Source organism: Lissotriton vulgaris, chromosome 6 (assembly GCF_964263255.1).
Source record: "Lissotriton vulgaris chromosome 6, aLisVul1.2, whole genome shotgun sequence".
Classification (NCBI taxonomy): Eukaryota; Metazoa; Chordata; class Amphibia; order Caudata; family Salamandridae; genus Lissotriton; species Lissotriton vulgaris.
In genome coordinates, this window is record NC_141694.1 from 1,705,781,763 (window position 1) to 1,705,804,483 (window position 22,721).

Consider the following 22,721-nt stretch of genomic DNA (forward strand, 5'->3'; position numbering starts at 1 on the left):
AACTAACTCTGCCAGTTTGCCAAGTTATGAGCATATTAAACAAACGGCCATGAAAAGCATTTCATAGAGTCAGAAAAGGGGGTTCTGTCATTTGGCCGGGCTGCAGTTCAAGAGCACATCCCCTCCGGAGGATTAGTGCTGAAAATGGCTCACAAACATGGATGGGTAGGGATTGTACAGCCACTTTTTCTGAACAATGTATAGTGCCATTTCACAAGTGTTGTCATCAAACTACCCTTTAGTGATGTGACGTATTGTGCCTGTAAAAGGTACAGCATACACCTGCAACCCCATTTTGCGATGTTGCCAGGAACCTTGAGTGGGTGTGATATGGCATATTGTGCCACGAAAAGGTACAGCATACTTCTGCAACCGTATTTGGTGATATTGCCGGGAACCTTGAGTGGGTGTGATATGACATTGTGTGCCAGTAAAAGGTACAGCATACTTCTGCAACCCTATTTTGTGATGTTGCCGGGAACCATGAGTGTGTGGGTAGGTCATTGATGATTCCAAAACGATTAGGCCACATCCACCGAATTGATTATTGCATAGTTACATTAAAATTACGCTTTGTACTGTTCAACAGAGCAGTCTGCTCTGTGATCGGTGAGCTAATGTGCTGCACTTGGACATTCACCATGCTACTTGTGGTTGGTGAGTGTGATTTTGATGTACTAGGTATGGTTTTTGGGTTGGGATGGCTGTCACATGAGGAACTGTAGATGTGTGTCCTGCTCAGTCCTCATCCTTTGTGGACCTTTGTATTTATATGACTTATGGGCCTTTGTATTCATATAACCTGATCTCCCTCTTCAGCCATAGCAGTCTTGAGTTTGTGAAGTGTGTGGAGTTGCTACCGGACATCTGGTAACACAGTCATTCATGGCTTTACTAACACTGCTGGACCCTTTACTAATTATCTGGCTCAAGTGTGTGGTTAATAATAGATACTGGTTCTGGCACTCACCTGTGTTCTGGTGGATTCTCTGCTTACTGTTCTGCTACTGGTTGTGTTACTGAGGAATCAGGAGCGTGGATCTCTTCAGGGCTCGATTTAATATCTGGAACCTGTCTAGCTGTCTCCTGGCTTCCACTTATGAGGAGATAATGTGCATGAGTACTGATGTCCCTCTCATAGCCTCTCATCCATATTGGACATGTGTGACATTTCATATTGGCATACATAGGATATGGGCTAATAAGCACAAGTTGTATTGATCTGGTTTTCTACATGAATATGAACTTTTAAATGCTGAGCTAGCAAAATATCGTAGCCAGTATCTTGAGTACCAAAATAACATCAACATGTGGACGCATAGTTAAGTATAGCTGTACTAAACTCCACATGTGTGGAATTAAAGATATCCACATGTATGTTTGGAATCTTGCACTTGTATTCAATTACTTTCACTCATGGATAAACTTTGGGATCCATTTTCAGTTTCATATCAAACACTGTGTTGAATGGTCTCTTCTTCCACGGGGATGGGTATTTGTTCCTCTCTGTTGCTCAGGAGATGGTAATATGATTATTCTCTAAATGTTCTGTTCTTGCAATGTTGCTTGTGCTTGATTCTGAATTTTATTGTTAAATCAAGCCTTACCTTCTTGAGACCTAAATTGCTTTTTGGTGTTGTTGCCTCTACTCTCACCTTTGCTTGTATTGTTGACAAGAGATTTAGGTGCACATTGTTTTCAGCCCGCTCTATGCCTTCAGTATCCAACCTCATCATCCTCTGACCCCTGGACCTTCAATCTGCATCTGGAGACTGGAGGTCGGTCACTTCCTTTGCCTTTTATGGTCTTTGGAGAAATGCTGCAATGTTACCCCTGTTTTCTGGCTTTCCTTGAAGAGGGTACAGCGACTTTCATAAGTGTCTTCCCTCACAATTGCTGCTTCCAATAGATTTTTCAGCGAAATAATGTGCAGTAACAGACGTTTCACATTAGTGGATATATCAAATAAATGAAGAGTTATTAGGGAAAAGTGTGGTGCAGCACATGCACTTAGACACATTTACAAAGATCTGAAAACAGAAACAGAAAAAGGCACACTCACATCAGTCTATGCATCAGTGCTATACCCCACTGGCCATTTGGTGTTTACATCTTTCATCACAAATAAAGACGAATGCAAGTGGTCACATGAATGTCTGCTTTTTATCCCAGTGGATTGGCCAAAGCTAACATACATCTCTGAGATTGTGGATACACCTATTGAAAAATCAGGACCTGTATTCAAATGCCTGTGTTTCTGAAAGGCTGAGAGTTGTAAGACAGTCAGTCACATGCTGAACTACCCTAAGGAAAGCTAAGGGGATAGGATTGGCTGGAAGGGGATCAGTAGCATGGCTGGCTAACCTTTTATTATTTTAACGTTTGTGATAGAGGGCTGCTAGACACCAAAGAGTGATATATTGCTGTACACCAAGGAGTAGTATGGTAAATGCTTCCACTACATAAAGATGTGACATTATATGTTTTGTAGTGAGGCAAATGAGCACATTTACCTTGGCATCAGTATAGCCATAGGACATATAGAAGAAAAAACATTTTTAATATAGCACTGACTGAAAAGATGTTCACAACAGTAGTACAATAGTAAGGTGCAAAATATAAGTATACACTTGCAATAGGCAGAAATTGTAGGCAAGAAGATGGGGTGAGGAGGTGGTTAGTAGATAAAGGAGACACGAAGTTCCCATGAACCTCTGTGTGGCGAAAATAATTTAACAATTTGGGGGTTAGTTAGAGTTTGACATATGCAAGACACCCTTATGAATAGGAGGATGCCCCATTCATGCTATTTAGAGTGTTCACTTGGCCAAACATTCTAATTAAGACAGAGGAAACTCTAGAAAGCCCTCAGTGTGCCCAGCAGAAGTGCAACTGACAAGTTGCAATCATTGGCCGTCAGCAGCTGTAACACATAGCAAAAATGTAGAAAGTCAACATTATCAGCAGGGCCACTTTAGTGACACGAAATAATTAGCAATGTTTAGGCAAAGTTAGTGGATGATCCTTTAGATTAACTTTAAAGGTTTGCATTGAGGGTGCACGTCATATTGTTTGGAAAGGCATTCCAGATGGTAGGTGCATTCCCTGTGCACATTTCACAGTGGCCATTTTGTGAATCTAGGTAATTTGATCTGCTTCTTAGTATCCATTTTTTCCAGGGCAGTTCATGTTTTTGTGAGAGATGGGGGGAGGTGGCTGTAGTTTTTGTGTATAAGACAAGCTGGAGCATAAGTGGAGCAAGATGCTCATTTTAACTTCAACAGTACTTTACAACTTCAATAATTCCATCTAACCTTTGTGTGGGTGATCAGCCTGTCTGCACATTAGAGGATAGGTTTGAGAGGGGGTAGACCAGACTTAGGTTGTCCGGGTATTAGAGGGCGCCCTTTATCTATGCAAGATATCACATGCAGGTACAGCTGCTTCGAAGCCATGGGGATGAAGGGTCTGTTCAAGTAAAAGCTTGAGTTTAAATCTAGCACTTTTAGTAATTTCTTTGATATGCAGGTAATAAATGATGGAGTTATCCAGTGTGATGTATACAGATGTGGCTGATTCCACAATCTTTGCGACAATCTTTAGGAGATGTGGTTTAGTGGTCCAATCAGGAGCTAGGCTCTAACAGCTGTTATGTGAAAATAGTAGACATCCTTTTGTCTTTTTAGAGTTTAGTTTAAGTAAAATCCATCTGATATTTCGGACAGGCATTGGGCTAGGTTGCTAAAAGACTGTTGGGGTGGCACATAGTCATATATCAGGATCATGTCTGCATATTGTCCAACCCAGATACAAAATTACCTACATTTTAAAAATTATGCTGTGATTGACACACCTCTGAAAGATATTGACAGTGTCAGTAATATGTCCTACATGTCCTTAAGATACCACCAGGTGAAGAGTCAGTTGTGTATCAAACTGAAAACTGACAGCACTGAACATGGATCAAGTAATAGTTTCCACCTATGGCCCGTATACCACCGACAAGCCACTTCTAATAAAAAAAAGCAACATATTTATCCTTTTCTTGTCAATAAATACACTTTCTGAACCCTTGGCACCTCAATTTATTTTCAAATGCGTGTCATTGGCCACTCCCAAGGGGCGATCCATTTTGCATATCCAACATAATGATTTCTATTTACCATTTTCTTTTGCATTTTGGGCTTACCCATGTTAACATACCTACCTCAAGGTCACAAAATTATAGCTCACTATTAGTTGCCTGTGGAAATTGATTACATTTTCCACCAGCACAATATGCACACATTTCGTGGTTTAAGCAACACAAAAAGGTTGCACATTGGGCTTTCCCCTGCGATCCTATGATGGAAAAGGTGTGGAATCATTGAATATTAAAAATTATTTGCCCCCTTTCTTGAATTTTTCTCAGTTGCTTCTTGTTGCATCTTAGAAACCGATAGCTCATGCATTGATAGAGACAGAAAAATGTATGGTGTGCAGAGAGGGGTAGAACTTGTTTTAAACAAGTTGGCCGTTTTTATGATACTTAGGCATATTGTGCCATTTGGGATGATACTCTTATTGAGAGTTTTTATACTGCTAAGAGGGTCATTAGATCACTTCAACCTCTAGGAGGTTACCCCTTGTCAGTTTTAACTCACCATGCACGCTATTTTTGTTACCCTTATATAGGACCCACCCCGCACACCCTCATGCACCATGCGGCATGCCTCAAAAGATCTCTGACAAAGTGACACTTCGAGGGACCGGTTGGGGATCGCAGCGCCGGCCCAACGAGGAACACATGCCCGATGATGAAGCATGACACCTTTTGGGGTGTGTGAGGGCAACAAGAGACAAGACATGTTCTTTCCTCTACTTTATGGGCCCACTTAACTAAGGACTTCTTTATATGATTCTTTTTTCTTTTTATTACTAGGCATTTAGGTAACTTTATTGACCCTGCCTTGGAACAGTGTCCTCTTTTTGTTGGTATGTATCTTTGTGAGCATGGACACTGGACCATTAATTGGCTCCCTGGTCCCCCTTCTTCTGCTTTGGATATAGAACTTGTTTTATACCAAAAAAATGTGAAAGGGAAAAAAGATGAGTGAAATTCGTAGGAGTCTGGGGAAGAAATGCACCGGTAGGCTGTGTGTAATTTAGTAAAAGCCCAATACCTGTGGGAGTTTCCATTTTATAAATATCTTTCAAACGCAAAGCAGGGTTTAGAAAGTTTAGATTGAATAAACAATCTTAGGTGCTTTGAAGTAACAAAAAAATGGTTATCCTAGCTTTCTCAAACCTCCAGCCTGAAGCTGGCGGCCAGCAATGACTGCAACAAACAGGCCACTGTGACAGGCAGTACAAAAGTTCAGAAAGAGGCCAACTCACGAAATCAAACATGATTTACTCACAGGCTGAATTCCATTCTTCAATTGAAGCAGTTCATTGAAAGGAGCCCCAGCCACAGGACACCGTAACTGCACCAACAAAGCCCCCTGTGATCGCTACACTCTCAGTTTCTTTGAGGGATTTCTGTGCTCCATAAAGGAACACCTCTCCCTTTCAATCCCCGTCTCTTTTGGGTATCTCAGTTTTCTAATCACAACCATGCCTCCGTGTCCCTGTGTTAATAGAAAAAATGCGATCAATGTGTTTTATTCCCTTTGGCCTTTTGATATCAAAGAACCACAAAACAACCCAGATAGACAGGAGCTGTATTACCACAGCTGCTCCTAATTCCTCGTGTGTCCTGGGCTTGTAACAAAGCCTGCGCAGGGTGCCTCATGGCATGCAGGCATTTTTTTGCATTCGATTTTCCACAGGTACACAATTTCGTCTTAGAAAAGGGGGTGCAATGGGCATTATTTTTAACTAACGATCTGATGCATATTTAGTGCTGAGACTTTTATATACTGTGCATTAGATTCTGAACCTCATCTCTGAAGTTGGCATGTTTCCAATTGTGTTTAGGTTGGCCGCCTCAACCCCAGTCATTACAGACACTGACTTCTGTCCTGCCTTTTCGTCTGCAAACTGTTGATTTCAGTTCTGTTAGTCTAATTCTTTCTATGGCAACAAAAAGACTATAACATCACCCATGAAACATTAGGCCATCCCACAAAAGCCCAGAATTTGAAACTTTTTCTGCAATGACCTGGAGGAAGGTGGTCACCCAAATTTTACCAAATAAAATTGCTTCCCTTGCTGAGTTTGGGGAGGACAAAGCAAACACAAGGAAATGATGGATGGAGTGCTGAAACTTTTCCAACACTCCCCCAGTCACAGATCTGGGTTGAATCTATCATCATTCTTTAGCTCACTTCACCACACCAGTTCAGACATAGCGATATGCAAATCAGTCTTGACCCTGTCCCTCATGGGAACAGTCTAGCCCGAACTGCTAAGCCATGTCTTCTGTGGACCATAAACAAGCATCCTGGGACCGGTTTCGGGGTAACACCCCTTCATCAGCCAGGCTAGCTTGAATCCAGTGGCAAAGTGAGCAAGGGAGCCATGTCTGGGGATACCCTGCCAACTTAGGGCGAACTAAGCAAACACAAGGAGATGATGGACGGAGTGCTGAAACTTTTCAGACACTCATCCCCAGTCACAGATCTGGGTTGAATACATCATCATTCTTTAACTCACTTCGCCACCCCATTTCAGACAAGGCTATATGCAAATCAGTCTTGACCCTGTGCCTCATGGGAACCGACCAGCTCAAGTTTCAGCGCTCCGTCCATCATCTCCTTCTGTTTGCTTTGTTCGCCCTAAGTTAGCAGGCTATGCCCAGACGAGGGTCCCTTGCTCACCTTGCCACTGGATTCAACCTAGCCTGGCTGATGAAGGGTGTTACCCAGAAACCGGTCCCACAATGCTTGTTTCCAGTTCAGGGAAGACCTGGCTTGGCAGTTCGGGCTGGACTATTTGAGGCACAGGGTCAAAACTGATTTGCATATAGCTGGTTCTGAACTGAGGTGGTGAAGTGAGCTAAAGAATGAGGATGGATTCAACCCGGATCTCTGATTGGGGGTGAGTGTCTGAAAAGTTTCAGCACTCCGTCCATCATCTCCTTGTGTTTGAGTTAGGGGAGGATCACATATTACATACAGTTTAGCAGATTTGCTCACTTCAGTGAACAGGTTCATTGAGCAACAGCAATCCATTTTCACAGAATTTGTGAGGGCACAAGTACCTTCACGCCTCTTTGGTATATTATTATATAATGCTAATTTCTAGAACTTATAAGGTCCTAATGACTTTTTAAATACTTGCCATGCTCAGCCAACCCACGTAGACCATCCTGAGCACAAATCTTCAAGAGTGCTTTTAACTAGGTGATTTAGAACTCGATAGCTATATCACAGTCTGCTATCTAAGAATTAACAAAACAGTTCATATGCAAAGTAGAGCAATTATGTGCCTTGGACACGCTTGTAAATTAACTTCAATGCACTTTGGTACCAGTCCTCAGGTCCATGAGGCTCTTTACATGCACACCTAGGCAGGGCTACAGCCACACTGCAACTGGCGAGATAAGATAATGAATAAGAAAACATGAAAATACAATTTGTTGGCCTTGAATGCCATACTTTCCAGTACAAGACAATGTTGAACTCGAACACAACCCCCACCTTTCAGTCTCAATTTCTGTCCCATCCTCCAACAGGTATGTCAAAAAGTGAACTCTGAGCCTCTCTGTGATCCCCTTTGCTTGAGGAAGCATTTAGTTTCAGTCTAGTTAGCATTAATTAGAAGTGCATTGCTTCCTGCCATGTAATATGTTGCACAATCAGCCAGAGATTTCAATGGTGCTGTAATTGCAGGCACTTAAGTATGCCTCCGTCTTATGGTTTCACACTGAAAGACAATGCATTAACTCAACAATGAGTTTGAGAGTTATGTGAGTTTAGTCTCCAGAATTTTCACCACAATGCTGCCTATATCTTTCTATTAGTGACTATTAATATCCGCTATTTAAAAAAAGAAAAGTTTTACAGATATTATTATCAGAATCAATTCTAAGATGAAACCTACGGTCAAAAGAAAGAATTTTCTTTTCCAAATTCCTATTGTGCTCATGGTTTATCTAGCAGAGTAAACGTCAATGTTCATATTGGAACTTCAGATTTTACAATATTACTTTTTTTAAAGGGAGCATACTTAAGAAACCCTTCAGGTTACAGACTTTATTGTTGATTGGATAACTGCACACTGATCCTGCTAGCGCATCATAATACACACAAATAAAAGTTCACAAAGCCTGGGTAGTGCTGCGTACTGCACAATGCTTCCAATGCGCTCCATTTCCATTCAGTAGTTGTTGAGAAATTTAAGAGAAAGCAAATAGGGTTATCTGGGCAGAGCCTAAGCAAATATCTTATTGTGAGATCTGATTTGCTGTCAGCACTTCAACCAGAAAGTGCTGGCAGCCATCTTGGGGCCAATATACATAATAACACCTCATTTCAAGCCTGAGAAAATTGATGTTTTTATTGAGTTCTGATAATAATCATGGTCACCTCAAGTAGATCTCTATTAGGGATGTATTGCAAGAACACTCATTAGCCCATTTTCCATACTGCATGTGCTGTAGGGTGTAAAAAGTACTTGTAACTTATATTGTGAGTGGTTTATCGGACGTGCATCAAGTGCAAGGATCTGTGTTTGACCACATTTTTTACTCTGCCTTTCATCCTTCTAAAGTCCATAAAATGTTTAATATTCAGTTGCATAATAATGAACATGTGTCATCTGTCTATAATGCAACTAGAACCCCTCATGGTAAGTTTAGGAAACTATGATTGTTATTTTATTATTTAAAACAGTAGCATTCGAGTAAATATGTGGCACATATTTAAACCAAATTCAACAACTTTAAATGCATTGATACTGTATACTCATGAAGCTGTTTGGAAATCCCAGAAATAGTGTTTCACTTCCCCAATTCCCTTTTCAAAGTCCCCTGTGTTCTTCTTTCCAGCTGCCATGTTATGCAGCCGAAAATCACTTCATTGCAAAAAAGCTGGCCACTGGCACTAAGGTCCGCGTAACCTAACATTGACCAAGCCGATACCTAACGTAGGTGGGGCCCGTTGGCTTTGCCATTGCTTGGTTAAATGCTCTTGCTGGAAACGCACCTTTTAATTTTTAAGACTTTTTATCAAACAATTTTTAAAAACAATCTTTAATGACCACAAGAGTCCTGTTTCAAGGCATCTTGCGAACCAAATACATTAGAAAAGGTGACTAATTAATTGTATGGGAGGTTTTTGGTAGCAATCCGGGGTGTGAGAGTTTGCTCTTTACATTTTTAAATGAAAATACTGCTTCATTACAAATGTGATTGTTATTGTTCACATGGCTCTAAATTGATCTGGATCTTTCAAAGTTCATTAATATGACAATAGGGTCCCTATTAATAAAGTGCTCATGAAATACAACGACGTTTTCTGCACATGTTTGCTGATCCACGGCAGTGCTTACTTCGTAAAACACTATGGCCCTCATAACGAACGACGTGCGATAGGGGACAGATAATCCCCATCCCTGGCATTGCCAATATGAAGGCGGGCATATTTTTTTCACCAACGCCTACCCATCTCATTAAAAATCTAACAACCAACTGACTTTGGTTATTGGAATCAGCTGTTTTGCAAGATTGTTTTTATCTACAATAGCCTTTGTGGAGAAGGTGCATTCAGTTATTAAGTATACTTAATGATGAAATAATAGAGTGTGCAAACTTATATTGCAACCAATCACTACTCACATAGTTATTCGCCATGTGTATGATAACATCAAGGTCAATACCAATCTTTCACGAATGCTTCTAAGAAGAAGCCAGAATTTAGATATTGTTAATACAATAACTACCTATTTAGGACATTCATTCATAGGCTAGAAGAATGCTATTCTTTCTCGAAAGAATTTGAGCTAAATACATTGTAATAAATTATTAGGTAAAGCTGCATTTTATAAGAATTCCTGTGAACTCCTAAAACGTCCAGACTGATTGACAAGGATATCTGAAATATTTTAGACTTTTCTGTGTTTATGGCTCTTTTATATCTAGAAATAATCATCTTCAGAAATACCTACTGAAATAATCCAGAGCAGGGTGAGCCGCAGGATAGAGGAAAAGAATAATAATAACATCTGTTTATTTTTTATTTAAATCTTAGAGAGAAGTGCGAAATAAAAAAAAGGAATTAGAATGGAGAAAGAGGCATCAAAGTACATAAACAAATTTGAAAGAACATGAAGGTAAAGTAAATCGGTCTATTGGTAACATTCACCTCATACGTGACTCCTGCAGGACCTTGACAAGGTGCCAAGAGTCCACAGCAATGGCTCGCCCTCGATGGGCAAGCTATCCTGAGTCCTCCTGCCCCAATTTGTTGCGGTATCTAACTTGATGTAGCCCTTCAAGGCTGAAGGATTTAGAGCTCTGTATAAAATGACCAAGGTGAAGGCCGAGAACTGTGAAAGATGGGCAAGGTCCCGCAGTGAGGGAGCGACCTCAGCGACTATTTGCACGTTCATTCTGCGACGAGTTTTTAGTAGTTGTATGTGAGAATATTATTGACACAAAAATTGCCTGACAAAAATATAATATCCTAAATATTGTTTACAATAATCTCATCCTGTTTGGTGTAGAGTTTTCTTTGCACATTGGAACTTGTGGCACATTTCTATTGCTTATAATTCCACATACCAAATGGGCGGAAGAATCCAGGAGGGGGTGACCAATTAACGCTGGGAATGACAAAGCTAAGCACTGCTGATTTCACTGTAGCACAGCATTGTGCCCTGAGAAGACATTGCTAAATTTTAACATCATGCAGAAGGCCAACATATAATGCCTCCATCCTTATATGGGTTTTAGAGAAACTGGTAACCGTGGAGCTCCAGAACCATCTAGGTATGAAGCAACAAACAAGTAAATAGCAGTTTCATTTTTAGTCCAACAGGAGAAGAGAAGCAGTCTACCACACATCCCTGTTGATCCTCATGGTGAAATCAGACCATGTCCTATTTATGGTAGATATTGTAGCAGCTGTCAAGACTCTTAACCACTCTACTCTCTTAGTTTGGCAGATGTGGCCAGATGGCAGAAAGAACAGAACTACAATTTAGATCAATCTTGAAAGACAGATGTGTCAGAATATGTATAAAAGATGTGTAACCATCTCATCTGCAGTAAGTTGCAGGACACCCCATGATTCATGCTTGTCCAAAGGCCAACTCAACATTTTTATTCAACTCCTTCTTCATTTTCTTTTTCAGTAAATATCTCATTTCATAGCTATGCTGATATAACCCAAGTGGTGTTCCATCAAACCATAAATCATGAATTGGATCAGGGTAAAATCAACATCTTTTTCATGAACCAGAAGTTAATGCATGACAATTCACTCTCTTTCGACAGAGAATGGTATGACTTGATTACTCTTTGACCAATGCCATGACCTTTCTGTAACTATCATCTAAATTGCCCATGTAATTCTTGATGGTGGATTTGGCAAAGAAAAAACATCAACAAGTTCTGAAAAACTGAGCAGCCATACTAGTCTCTAACGCTCTTACGTATAGTCACATCACTCGAAGTCTTAAAATTATGTACTGGACCGGTAAAGAAATTGATTACATTTTAGCCCCTAAGAATAGTAAACAAGTCTTTGTGCATCTCAGAGTCCATCTGACTAAGCTGAACATGTTACTTACACATGCTTTAGGCAGTATTCTTGGTTGCAGCAACATATGCCCTGTAAGACCTCACAAAATTCACTGGACAAGGTGAGGTGATTGAGATTTTTCCTCAACGACGAACATTATCTGGAACACACTGTCACCTTAGGCTTCAGAAACTGCATTTGACCATTAGAAAAGCCTTAACACTTGCCTGTTGTAGTTCACTTTCTTTGCCTGGTCTCCAAAGTTCAGAAGCCTTAAGGTCTGCAGTACTTTATAAATACCTGATGATGATGATTGAGGCTATCTGAAAATGGCTCTCTTTAACTCACGGTGGACAGTAGCAGCTGTTACTGATCGGGAGTGGTGAGGTGGGGGCCGGAAGGAAATGAAAAAAATACGCTTACCTGGGCTGTCCGGCCTCCGCATCTCCTGCGTCCTCTTAGTCCTGTCTCTGACGGCTGCAGGAAGCAGCAGGAAGCGCCCGTGCTTCCAGGCTCCCCATAGCCAATCACAATGCTACAATGCAGCGTTGTGATTGGTCTGAGATCAGGCTGTGTAAAGCCTGGTGAGGAAGATTCAAAGTGTGCAGGACTGTTTGGCTGGCACAAGAAGGCCGGCCAAGCAGTCATGCGCACTTAAGGAGTGCAAACCGCTCAACCCCCTACTCTGGCCAGCCCCGCCTCACCTCGAAAGCCAATGACTTCAATAGGAAAAATAAAATGATAATAGCAATAAGTTATTATCATTTTATTTTTCCTTTTGAGCAGTGGGGCAACGCTCCTCTGCCTTAGCGGAGGAGCCGCCACTGAAGGTAGAGGCAGCTCACTCAGTTTACTGTTTCAAATACTCGATAAAACAAACTAACAGGACCTTGCCTTGCACCCAGACCGCTGATTGCTGTGATTAGTCTCAGTACAGGGTGACAATGCACTTTCATGAGGTCTCGAGTTGGGGAACAGGATTTGAACTTATGACCTTTTCTATTGCTGCTAGCATAACGACTAGACCGCCACTTCCCTCGTGAAGGGGAGCAGCCTGCAGAGAGGGTGTGTTTAAGCATTTGATAACAGCTTGTCTTCCAGACAACACTTTCCTAGGAACAGAGAAAGAAAACAATACACTTTGAGAGTGCCTGAGTGATGGGAATGTCAGCGTTTGATGTGTGTGACTTCAGCTGCAGCTTTCAGGGGTCAGAGGAATAAACTATGAAAGTGGGTGGAGCTGAAGACACTTACCTTGAATTCCAACAGTAGACAAGCCTCTTTCATTGCCTGGGGGTGGTAAAAGCTCTCCTCTGAGACTGAAGTTATGTTTACCAGGTCCCCCTGTGTTATTTAAGTCCTTAAGTGAGGGTATATAATCATCCTAGTGACCGTGAAAAAACTTTCTGTGATGCTAGGCGCTGACTGTTCACACTGGTTCTTTGATGTTTACGCAGTGAATGCACCTTTGATTGATGGGCGGCGGCGACCCGCGCTCCCGGTTGATTGCATTAGCGCAGAACTGGGTGAGCTGCAATTTTGTTTTTCCAAACAAGAGCTGCTGGAATTATTGATTTAAAGCTCAGAGCAGTCGACTTATCTGAGCCCCTTCGGCTGCTTCTTTTGCAGCTTTCATGATCGTGTATTGCATTACCCTCCACTGGAACAGAACCTGAAGGTAAGCCACAGGAATTCCTAGTGAAACTGTGCCAAGAATCTAGCTCTTTCTCTCTCTATTACAAATCTCCTCTGTATAACAGGACAATAATGCAAAAGAAATATGCTTCTGTGGGTGGTATATTGAAGTGTAGATTCAGAGTTCTCAAATTACCTCCTGGTGGGCATCTCGGTTCATTGCAACCACAAGGCAGTTGTAGGCATGTGCCTTGTGCATGATAACGTACAGGTCACTGAATTGCCCATAAGAGCATCATGTCTGGCCCCACTGCCAGTAGGTAAGGCTGCAAAATGTCACTTTGCCTACTGTGCCAACAATGTGTGTCACCTTTAACCAGCCCAGAGTTCATATCTAGCAACACTTTGTATGCATTGATTTATAAGCTCTGAACTACTGGTAAAATCAAAGCTACAAGCTGAAACATGCAAAAGTCTTTTTTGCTAAGAAGTCAGGACTGGTTGAGGGTGCCACACATGACATGAGTCTGCTTGGCGTGCATTGACTTTCTCCTCCAGTGCCTCGCTCTACCACCAAGAGAAAAAGCCATCCACAAAGATACATACCTAAGGGCCTTATTTTGAGTTTGGCGTTCCGATGGACCACCAAACCCATGGTGGCTGTGCGGCTACCGCTGTACCAGTGGTCCAACTGCCCTATAAGAAGTTGGGCGGTCGTACCACCATGGGACGGCTGCTACTTCCAGGGATCCGCAATCCCTGGCAGTCTTGGAGTGGTGTAAGGCCCCATATATGCTGGCTTTGCTGCTTCAGCACCACTAAACATATTACAGCTTCCTCACTGCCACAGTTATCATGACGGTGAGCCCACCATGAAGTGTGGCGGTGAGAAAACAAAGGGGGCCCTATAGCCTCATGAGCCCTGATTTTTCTTTGACTTTTGGCACTTGTAGAGCAAAAGTAAATTGGGATAAGGATGAAAAGTATGCATTAGAGGTAAAGAGAAAACATTCCCTCTGTGTGAATTGCTCACACCTGACATATGAGAACCTTCGATTTCTTTCGACACACCTATAAACTGTCTTTACTAACATAACATATGTTGGTCTTGGCCCTTTTTGCAGGGTCATCCCAGAACTCCTGTATTTTTTCTGACGAGTTATTGTTGGTTTTATGACTCTGGGCACCTTACCACTGCTGATCAGTGCTAAACTGCATGCGCTCTCTCTTGTAAACTTAGTAAGGTTGGTCTACACCTATTTGACATATTTAATTTACCTGGAAGTCCCTTGTACAGTGGTATCCCATATACCCAGGGCCTGTAAATTAAATGCTACTAGTGGGCTTGCAGCGCTGCTTGCGCCACCCAACAAAGTAGCCTTTCTAAACTATCTCAGGCCTCTGCCCCTTCAGGGTCTGTGGGTGCAGTTTACTGTTGCAGTGACGTGACATGTAAAATGGTTGTAGTGTCTAAAACTCCCCTTTTACTACATTTAAGTCACCCCTAAGGTAGGTTCTGGCTAGCCCTATGGGCAGGGTGGCGTGTAGGTAAAAGGTAGGACATGTGCCTTAACTGTGTGGCATGTCCTGGTAGTGACACTGCTGTGAGGCTGCCCATAGGTTTGCATTGGGGATTCCTTGATATGTGCTTTAGTGGTAATTTCTGAAATGAGAGTAATAGTGTGGTATGTTTGGTATGTTTGGAATAGTAGTGATAAATCCTGCTTACTGGTGAAAGCAAATTTGTCATTACTATTTTAGAAATGCCACTTTTGGAAGTGGGCATTTCTGTGTGCATATGTGTCTTTGTGCCCTGCCTGGATGTGTATTCACTGTCTGGTATTGACTGACAGGAGAGAGAGAGAAGGGATGTGCATTCACTCTAGACAGTCACAAGGGGGGTTGAGGTGTGTCCTGCCTTTCCTGGGTGACTCGGCACTAATCTGAATAGACCTTGCTGCATTTAGAGTAGCAGGAAGAGTTTCCCTTGCACATGGATAGGGCTGTGCCTACTTTCTCCATGGTGTCTCTGCCCCACTGTGGTGTGTCTGGGGCCAGGGCTTGAAATGTGAATGGGGATGTTGTGCACTTCTATACAGTGTTTGAAGTGCCCCCAGAACAAAGTAATTCAGACTATAAGCACAGGGGCTGTAACCCCATGAAAACAGACACTCTGTGGGCCATGGAACCAGCCGCTGCTGGCCCTCCCGACTACACCTGACCAGAAGAAACTGTTAGGCATCCAGGAGGAACCGCCATAGGGCTCTCTTGCTTTTTTGCTGACCAGTAGCCTCTCGGTCTACAGGAAGGACTGCCACTCTTTTCTGCAACTACCCTGATGTGCTGGCCTGCTGCCTAATTCTGCTTGGCACCACCCCAGTTGTCGTCCATCGAAGGGGAAGGGTAACCCTCCCTCTTTGCTAGCAGCGGCTAGTAAGCGCTTTGGGAGGTTGTGTTACCCACTGCTGTTAAAGCGATGAAAGGGTGCTCTTTGTTATCTTGCAGCGTGTGTAGGGCTGCATTTCTCCCTGCACAGGTTGAGCAAGGGGAGGGGAGAGCTACAGCAACAAGCTCTCTCCCTCTCCCTCTCATGTTCTCGCATCGTTGTTGGCTTGCTGCAGCCAGGGCTTTGCTACTTGGCCCCTGGCTGCCAAACAGTGCAGAGACAGTGTGGAATCCCGGTCCGGGAGGTCCTCTGTGTTGCCCAGCAATGCCCTTGTCACAGAAGGGCAGGTCCCAGCCATGGTGGAGGGCCGGGGCCGAAGAGAGCGGAGCCGATGGATACTTCGCTCCATGTTCTGCTGGCCACCACATCCTTTACGAAACAGAGGGGCTGGACCGCATGGTTGCGGGCAGTCACCGCTCAAAGAGGCAGGGCAGAAGGCTCTGGTCCAATGGAGGTTTTTGCCCTGCACAGGAGTGGAGAGCTCGGGGGTGCTAGAGTGGACGCAGTCTCCTCAAGAGGAACCTGTGCTTCATCAGCTGAGCCGACAGGTCAGTGGAGATTGGAGACCGGTGAAGGTCTCCCTTGAGGGTGTTGGTCTGACATTGGGCCAGAGTGGCCTTGAGTTATTTTCTTGGGCAGTGAACACGCAAGATTGGTGTCAGCAGCTGCACCGCATGATCGCGGGCTGCTGTCTGAGTGACACCTACCTGGGAAGCCCTTACTCTTGGAAGGGCATTACGGGGCAAGCACAGGATGGGGCCCGAGTAGGAAGTTGCTTGTAGTGGTGTGATATTGTCTGTAGATTCATCTAATTGCATCATACCCCATTGATTTGATTGCACTATTGGCTGCAATGTTCATTTGTCCAGTCTTTTGCATTTTTTGTGTTCTTTGTTCGTAACAAATCCTTGTGTCTCTTCAATATGTGTCTGTTTCACCCTTTTATTTGGGTTATCTCATTCCAACTGATTTAGATTATTCAGCTGGGGCTGTGCCAAGCAGTTGTTTGTTATTTTCTAGGTATTATTGGTTGCTCAATTGTAGTATTCCGTCTCAATTTCCGTCCCATCCTGCAACAGGTATGTCAAAAAGTGAACTCTGAGCCTCTCTGTGATCCCCTTTGCTTGAGAATTAATTAGAAGTGCATTGCTTCCTGCCATGTAATATGTTGCACAATCAGCCAGAGATTTCACTGGTGCTGTAATTGCAGGCACTTAAGTATGCCTCCGTGTTATGGTTTCACACTGAAAGACAATGCATTAACTCAACAATGAGTTGAGAAGTTATGCGGGTTTAGTCTCCATATTTTTCACCACAATGCTGCCTATATCTTCCTATTAGTGACTATTAGTATCAGGTATTTCTTTTTTTACAGATATTATTATCTTCAATTTCCTCTTGGCAGACAAATCTGAAAGATGTGTTATTTTTCTGGGAATTATGGTCCCAGTGTGGCTGGCAATTACTGTATAATCAACAACTTTTGCCGCGCTTGTTCGAAATGATTGTGCTTTCTCTATGCAGTTAGTACATTGTGGAACTTGGCCCTAGCAATGCTATGATCACACTTTGTCGCTGCATTCAGCTTTGCTGGATCTAACTGTATGATTGGAGTAATCCAGAACTTTATCAAATTTCGAGTTTCTTGTAGGTTTGACATGACCCTCATCTTAAGTATTCTGAAGTTAAGATAAGGAATTATCTGTCACTATGCTTTAAAAATGGCTATTCAGGCCGTAGACCTGTGATCTAATGATATTGGACTGAAAGAAAATGTAATTTTGGGTAAATCACTTCATCTCACTATGCCTTAAATGTAAATATATTTCATGTAATCTATGTTAATGTAAGGTAAATTTGTAAAAATCAACTATTCTATATATTTTCCCAGCTGTAAACTGATCCTAACAAGATAACCCATACTATACATTTCAATGTACAGTTGGAGATACTCTTGTTGCAATGACACTATTCCCTGTAAAGCATTCTGCCGTTTAGATCCAAATCTGGATGATGTCATAAACTTAAAACAAATTTGGGAAAAAACTATCCCACACTAGTGACCTCATTTGAAGTTTGCCATTTAACTGACAGAAGAAGCCATCTTAATGTCTCGGCTGACTGAAAGCCTGAAAAAATAGGAAATCCGGGAGTTGCGGGAACTTGTTGCTATTTTTTTCACCCATGTTCTTCTTATTAGTTCATATTTCTTTTTAGGTGTGGCAATGGAAAAGATATTTTGAATTTACTAAAATTATGTATATAAAATGCACTCATTTATTGGAGCTTTCACACAGGCCTTTTCATTTGTTGGCTGAGTCATTCGCATTTTTATTTCTCCCACTCCAGCAAACAGCATGGGGCAGTGGGTCAGCCCACTTCAGCCATTGGCTAAGTTCCCTGTAAATTACAGCATTCTGGTCGTTCACAAGGCGCACATTCACACATAAGGTAGTTTCCTTAAGTGCTAGGGACTATGGCAATGTGTGTATTTTGAGAACAAAACATATTTTTGCTTATAGCCAGTCTTTAGGTCGAGCCTGAGTCAGCGCGCATGCGCTGCTGATGGAGACTGCAGTAGTGAAGTATGGAAGAGAAGCCCCGCCCACTCTCCGCCCATATTTGTCATTGGCTTGTGTCAGTGTTGTTCCTAAATGCTAGCTTCTGATTCCTTAATAGGCTTGTAAGTCCCTCCTTAGTACCGTCTTGTAGTAGTCATAACCTCCCATGACTACTAGTCCCTTTACTTCGGTTGTTTCACCGTATGTGTTATTTAGTCGTGTAAGCACTATTTGCTTTATTGAGCTTCTCACACTGCTGGCATGATGTGCTCTGCTTACATTCAGCGTGCCATGTAATGCAAAAGGTCTCACATTTAAATGCGAGACCTATTGCGTTGCAAATATTTTTTATAGCACTCCCACCATTCCATACCGAAACCTTACGCCACTCCCCTGGCAATGGGTAGCGCAATTGTTTTATGCTAAGATTTCCAGCCAAGTCTTCCAGTTGCCGGACCACCCATCATGTGCCGACCTATCCCGTGGCAGGAATTCATTGCTGCTGGCAGGCAGGGTAAAATAAACTTTGCCTTGCCAGAGGTCTGAAAACATTGTTGCCTTCGCCTTTTTGGCCAGCCACACATGCACACTTCAAACCTCTTAACCCAGTTGTCTGAAGACAGCTGGGCTGAGAGTAAGTGCAGGTCTCTAGTGCAATATGGAGCGCCGATTGAGGCCACTCCCTCCAATCAGGGTGCTGCTCACATGCTGCATGTGAGCAGCACCAGGATTGGGCAAGGGAGTACCAGCATCCAGTTCGAGTTCCTGCAAAAAAGAGGCGCGGAGTGAGGACGTCGCGTTAGGTACGTTTTATTTATTTTTTATAACATTTTACCTGTGCTCCTCCACCACCCAGCCTCCCCATAGATGCCAGCCTCCACTGGGTTCATCAATTTGATTCGAAAAAGTTTGTCCACCGTGAAGTACTCTCCCCTTTCCCAATCTTTAAGGCTCTATGCTTTTAATTCCTTGGAGACCAAAATAGCTTTCTCTGCCAGGTTGCCCGCTAAGAAATTCTATGCCATTTTCCATACTGTAAGAAGTGTTACTACTGCAGATGGTTTGAACAAATTGAGGCGGATGTACGAAATCAAGACGAGCTGATGTTGGGCATAGGTTACACTCTCATGGGTGTAAATTACACTTGTTTAAGCTCACAAAAATCTACTTGTGTCTGTGGAATGAATGTCAAAAAAACATCATTAGGTCACTACTATTTACAAAACACTGTTTTACTGAACTTATCTATGCATATTTTACAACCACAGGTTTTAAGCTAAAAATATATATATATAAATAATCACAGCCTTTCTCAACACGTCTTTTCTTGCTATCTGCCCCCCTTTTACCCGCATAAAACAATATTTGCTTTCTCACACTTCCAGCAGTATTTGCTTCTGGAGATCAGGGGATAAATATTGACAAATATTTGTAAATAGTCACTAAGTTAAGGCTGAATGGGCGTTTCCCACATTTTAATGGAATTTGCCACACAACCCTTCCTGTGCCACAACCATTGGAAAGCCCTGGAATGTGAATGTGTTTGTGTGTGTGTGTTTTTTCTATGTGTGTAATCTGTGGATGAGTAGGTTACACCTAAGTACACGTCATTGACTTTTACACCTTTCTGAATCATGCATAAGTGTGACTTGCATAGTATACGATTTACAAAAAGGGGGTGGTGATGAACAGAGTGTCTGAGTTAAACAGACCACTCTTACCCAGTCCAAAGATCAGGGCTTGATCCATCACCGTTATTTATCTCACTGCCCCATCCCAGCTCAGAACCTGGCTATATGCAAATCGGTCTGTCCCTGGCCCAGTGCATCATGGGAACAGGGCAGACTAAACTACCAAGCCAATTCTTCACCAGAAAGGAGACAAGCTACCGGGGACCGGTTTCTGGCATTTCAGCCTTCTTCGGCCCGGCTTGCTTGAATCCTGATGGAGCAGTGAGAAAGGGACTCATGTCTGAGTATACCCTGCCACACCTATAGTGGCCAAAAACGATTTACAAAAAGGGGGTGGTGATGAACAGAGTGTCTGAGTTAAACAGACCACTCTTACCCAGTCCAAAGATCAGGGCTTGATCCATCACCGTTATTTATCTCACTGCCCCATCCCAGCTCAGAACCTGGCTATATGCAAATCAGTCTGTCCCTGGCCCAGTGCATCATGGGAACAGGGCAGACTAAACTACCAAGCCAATTCTTCACCAGAAAGGAGACAAGCTACCGGGGACCGGTTTCTGGCATTTCAGCCTTCTTCGGCCCGGCTTGCTTGAATCCTGATGGAGCAGTGAGAAAGGGACTCATGTCTGAGTATACCCTGCCACACCTATAGTGGCCAAAAACGATTTACAAAAAGGGGGGGGTGATGAACAGAGTGTCTGAGTTAAACAGACCACTCTTACCCAGTCCAAAGATCAGGGCTTGATCCATCACCGTTATTTATCTCACTGCCCCATCCCAGCTCAGAACCTGGCTATATGCAAATCAGTCTGTCCCTGGCCCAGTGCATCATGGGAACAGGGCAGACTAAACTACCAAGCCAATTCTTCACCAGAAAGGAGACAAGCTACCGGGGACCGGTTTCTGGCATTTCAGCCTTCTTCGGCCCGGCTTGCTTGAATCCTGATGGAGCAGTGAGAAAGGGACTCATGTCTGAGTATACCCTGCCACACCTATAGTGGCCAAAAACGATTTACAAAAAGGGGGTGGTGATGAACAGAGTGTCTGAGTTAAACAGACCACTCTTACCCAGTCCAAAGATCAGGGCTTGATCCATCACCGTTATTTATCTCACTGCCCCATCCCAGCTCAGAACCTGGCTATATGCAAATCAGTCTGTCCCTGGCCCAGTGCATCATGGGAACAGGGCAGACTAAACTACCAAGCCAATTCTTCACCAGAAAGGAGACAAGCTACCGGGGACCGGTTTCTGGCATTTCAGCCTTCTTCGGCCCGGCTTGCTTGAATCCTGATGGAGCAGTGAGAAAGGGACTCATGTCTGAGTATACCCTGCCACACCTATAGTGGCCAAAAACGATTTACAAAAAGGGGGTGGTGATGAACAGAGTGTCTGAGTTAAACAGACCACTCTTACCCAGTCCAAAGATCAGGGCTTGATCCATCACCGTTATTTATCTCACTGCCCCATCCCAGCTCAGAACCTGGCTATATGCAAATCAGTCTGTCCCTGGCCCAGTGCATCATGGGAACAGGGCAGACTAAACTACCAAGCCAATTCTTCACCAGAAAGGAGACAAGCTACCGGGGACCGGTTTCTGGCATTTCAGCCTTCTTCGGCCCGGCTTGCTTGAATCCTGATGGAGCAGTGAGAAAGGGACTCATGTCTGAGTATACCCTGCCACACCTATAGTGGCCAAAAACGATTTACAAAAAAGGGGGTGCTATCTGCCCCCCTTTTACCCGCATAAAACAATATTTGCTTTCTCACACTTCCAGCAGTATTTGCTTCTGGAGATCAGGGGATAAATATTGACAAATATTTGTAAATAGTCACTAAGTTAAGGCTGAATGGGCGTTTCCCACATTTTAATGGAATTTGCCACACAACCCTTCCTGTGCCACAACCATTGGAAAGCCCTGGAATGTGAATGTGTTTGTGTGTGTGTGTTTTTTCTATGTGTGTAATCTGTGGATGAGTAGGTTACACCTAAGTACACGTCATTGACTTTTACACCTTTCTGAATCATGCATAAGTGTGACTTGCATAGTATACAACATTTTTCAGGCCTAAATCCATGTCACAACTGAAAGTGTACTTTTAAGTCATGCATCTGGTTTTATGGACCGACATGCCTAGTCACACTCTTTGGATTGTGAACTCCTCTCCGCTTTATTGCTGTCTATAGCACCTTGAAACAGTCCTGCCTGCAGTTCAAAAACAAATAAACTTACCAAACCAAAAACGTTTAAGAGAATGAATTGTAGTGATTGGTTATCATCAATTCTGTTATGTTATGATTATTTGAGGAGCGTGCATGTCGCTCTGTAAGGTAACCAAGCGCTAGAGCAAAATGAGGGAACTGTGCTGACTGAGCCTGTGCTTAGGCTAAAGAGTCATGCTTTAGTCTCTTGAGGAATTCAAAGATTGAGGAGGCGGCTGTGATGTCCATGGGGAGATTGCTCCAGGCTTTGGGGCAAGGAAAGTACAACCACTGGCTTTGGCTTTGCAAATGCCAAGAATGTGTGCAAGCAGGAGGCCAGCTGAGCAGAGGTGTCTGGTCAGGAGGGGTCATTAAGGCAGCTGTTTAGGGAGGAGTGACCTAGATTGTATGGGGCTTCGTATGTGTATGTGAGGAGTTTGAAGAATGCACATTTTTGAGTGTGAGTCTGGCTGATTCTTTTTGCATGCTCTGAAGAGAATAATGCGGTAGTCCAGTTTTCT

General features: G+C 43.1%; 1 protein-coding gene across 1 annotated transcript in view; it reads left to right on the forward strand.

Moving 5' to 3' along the window:
- Positions 1-22,721, forward strand: part of TGFB2 (transforming growth factor beta 2) — a 408,754-nt gene that overhangs the window by 337,439 nt on the left and 48,594 nt on the right. The gene's annotated exons all lie outside the window — the stretch shown is intronic.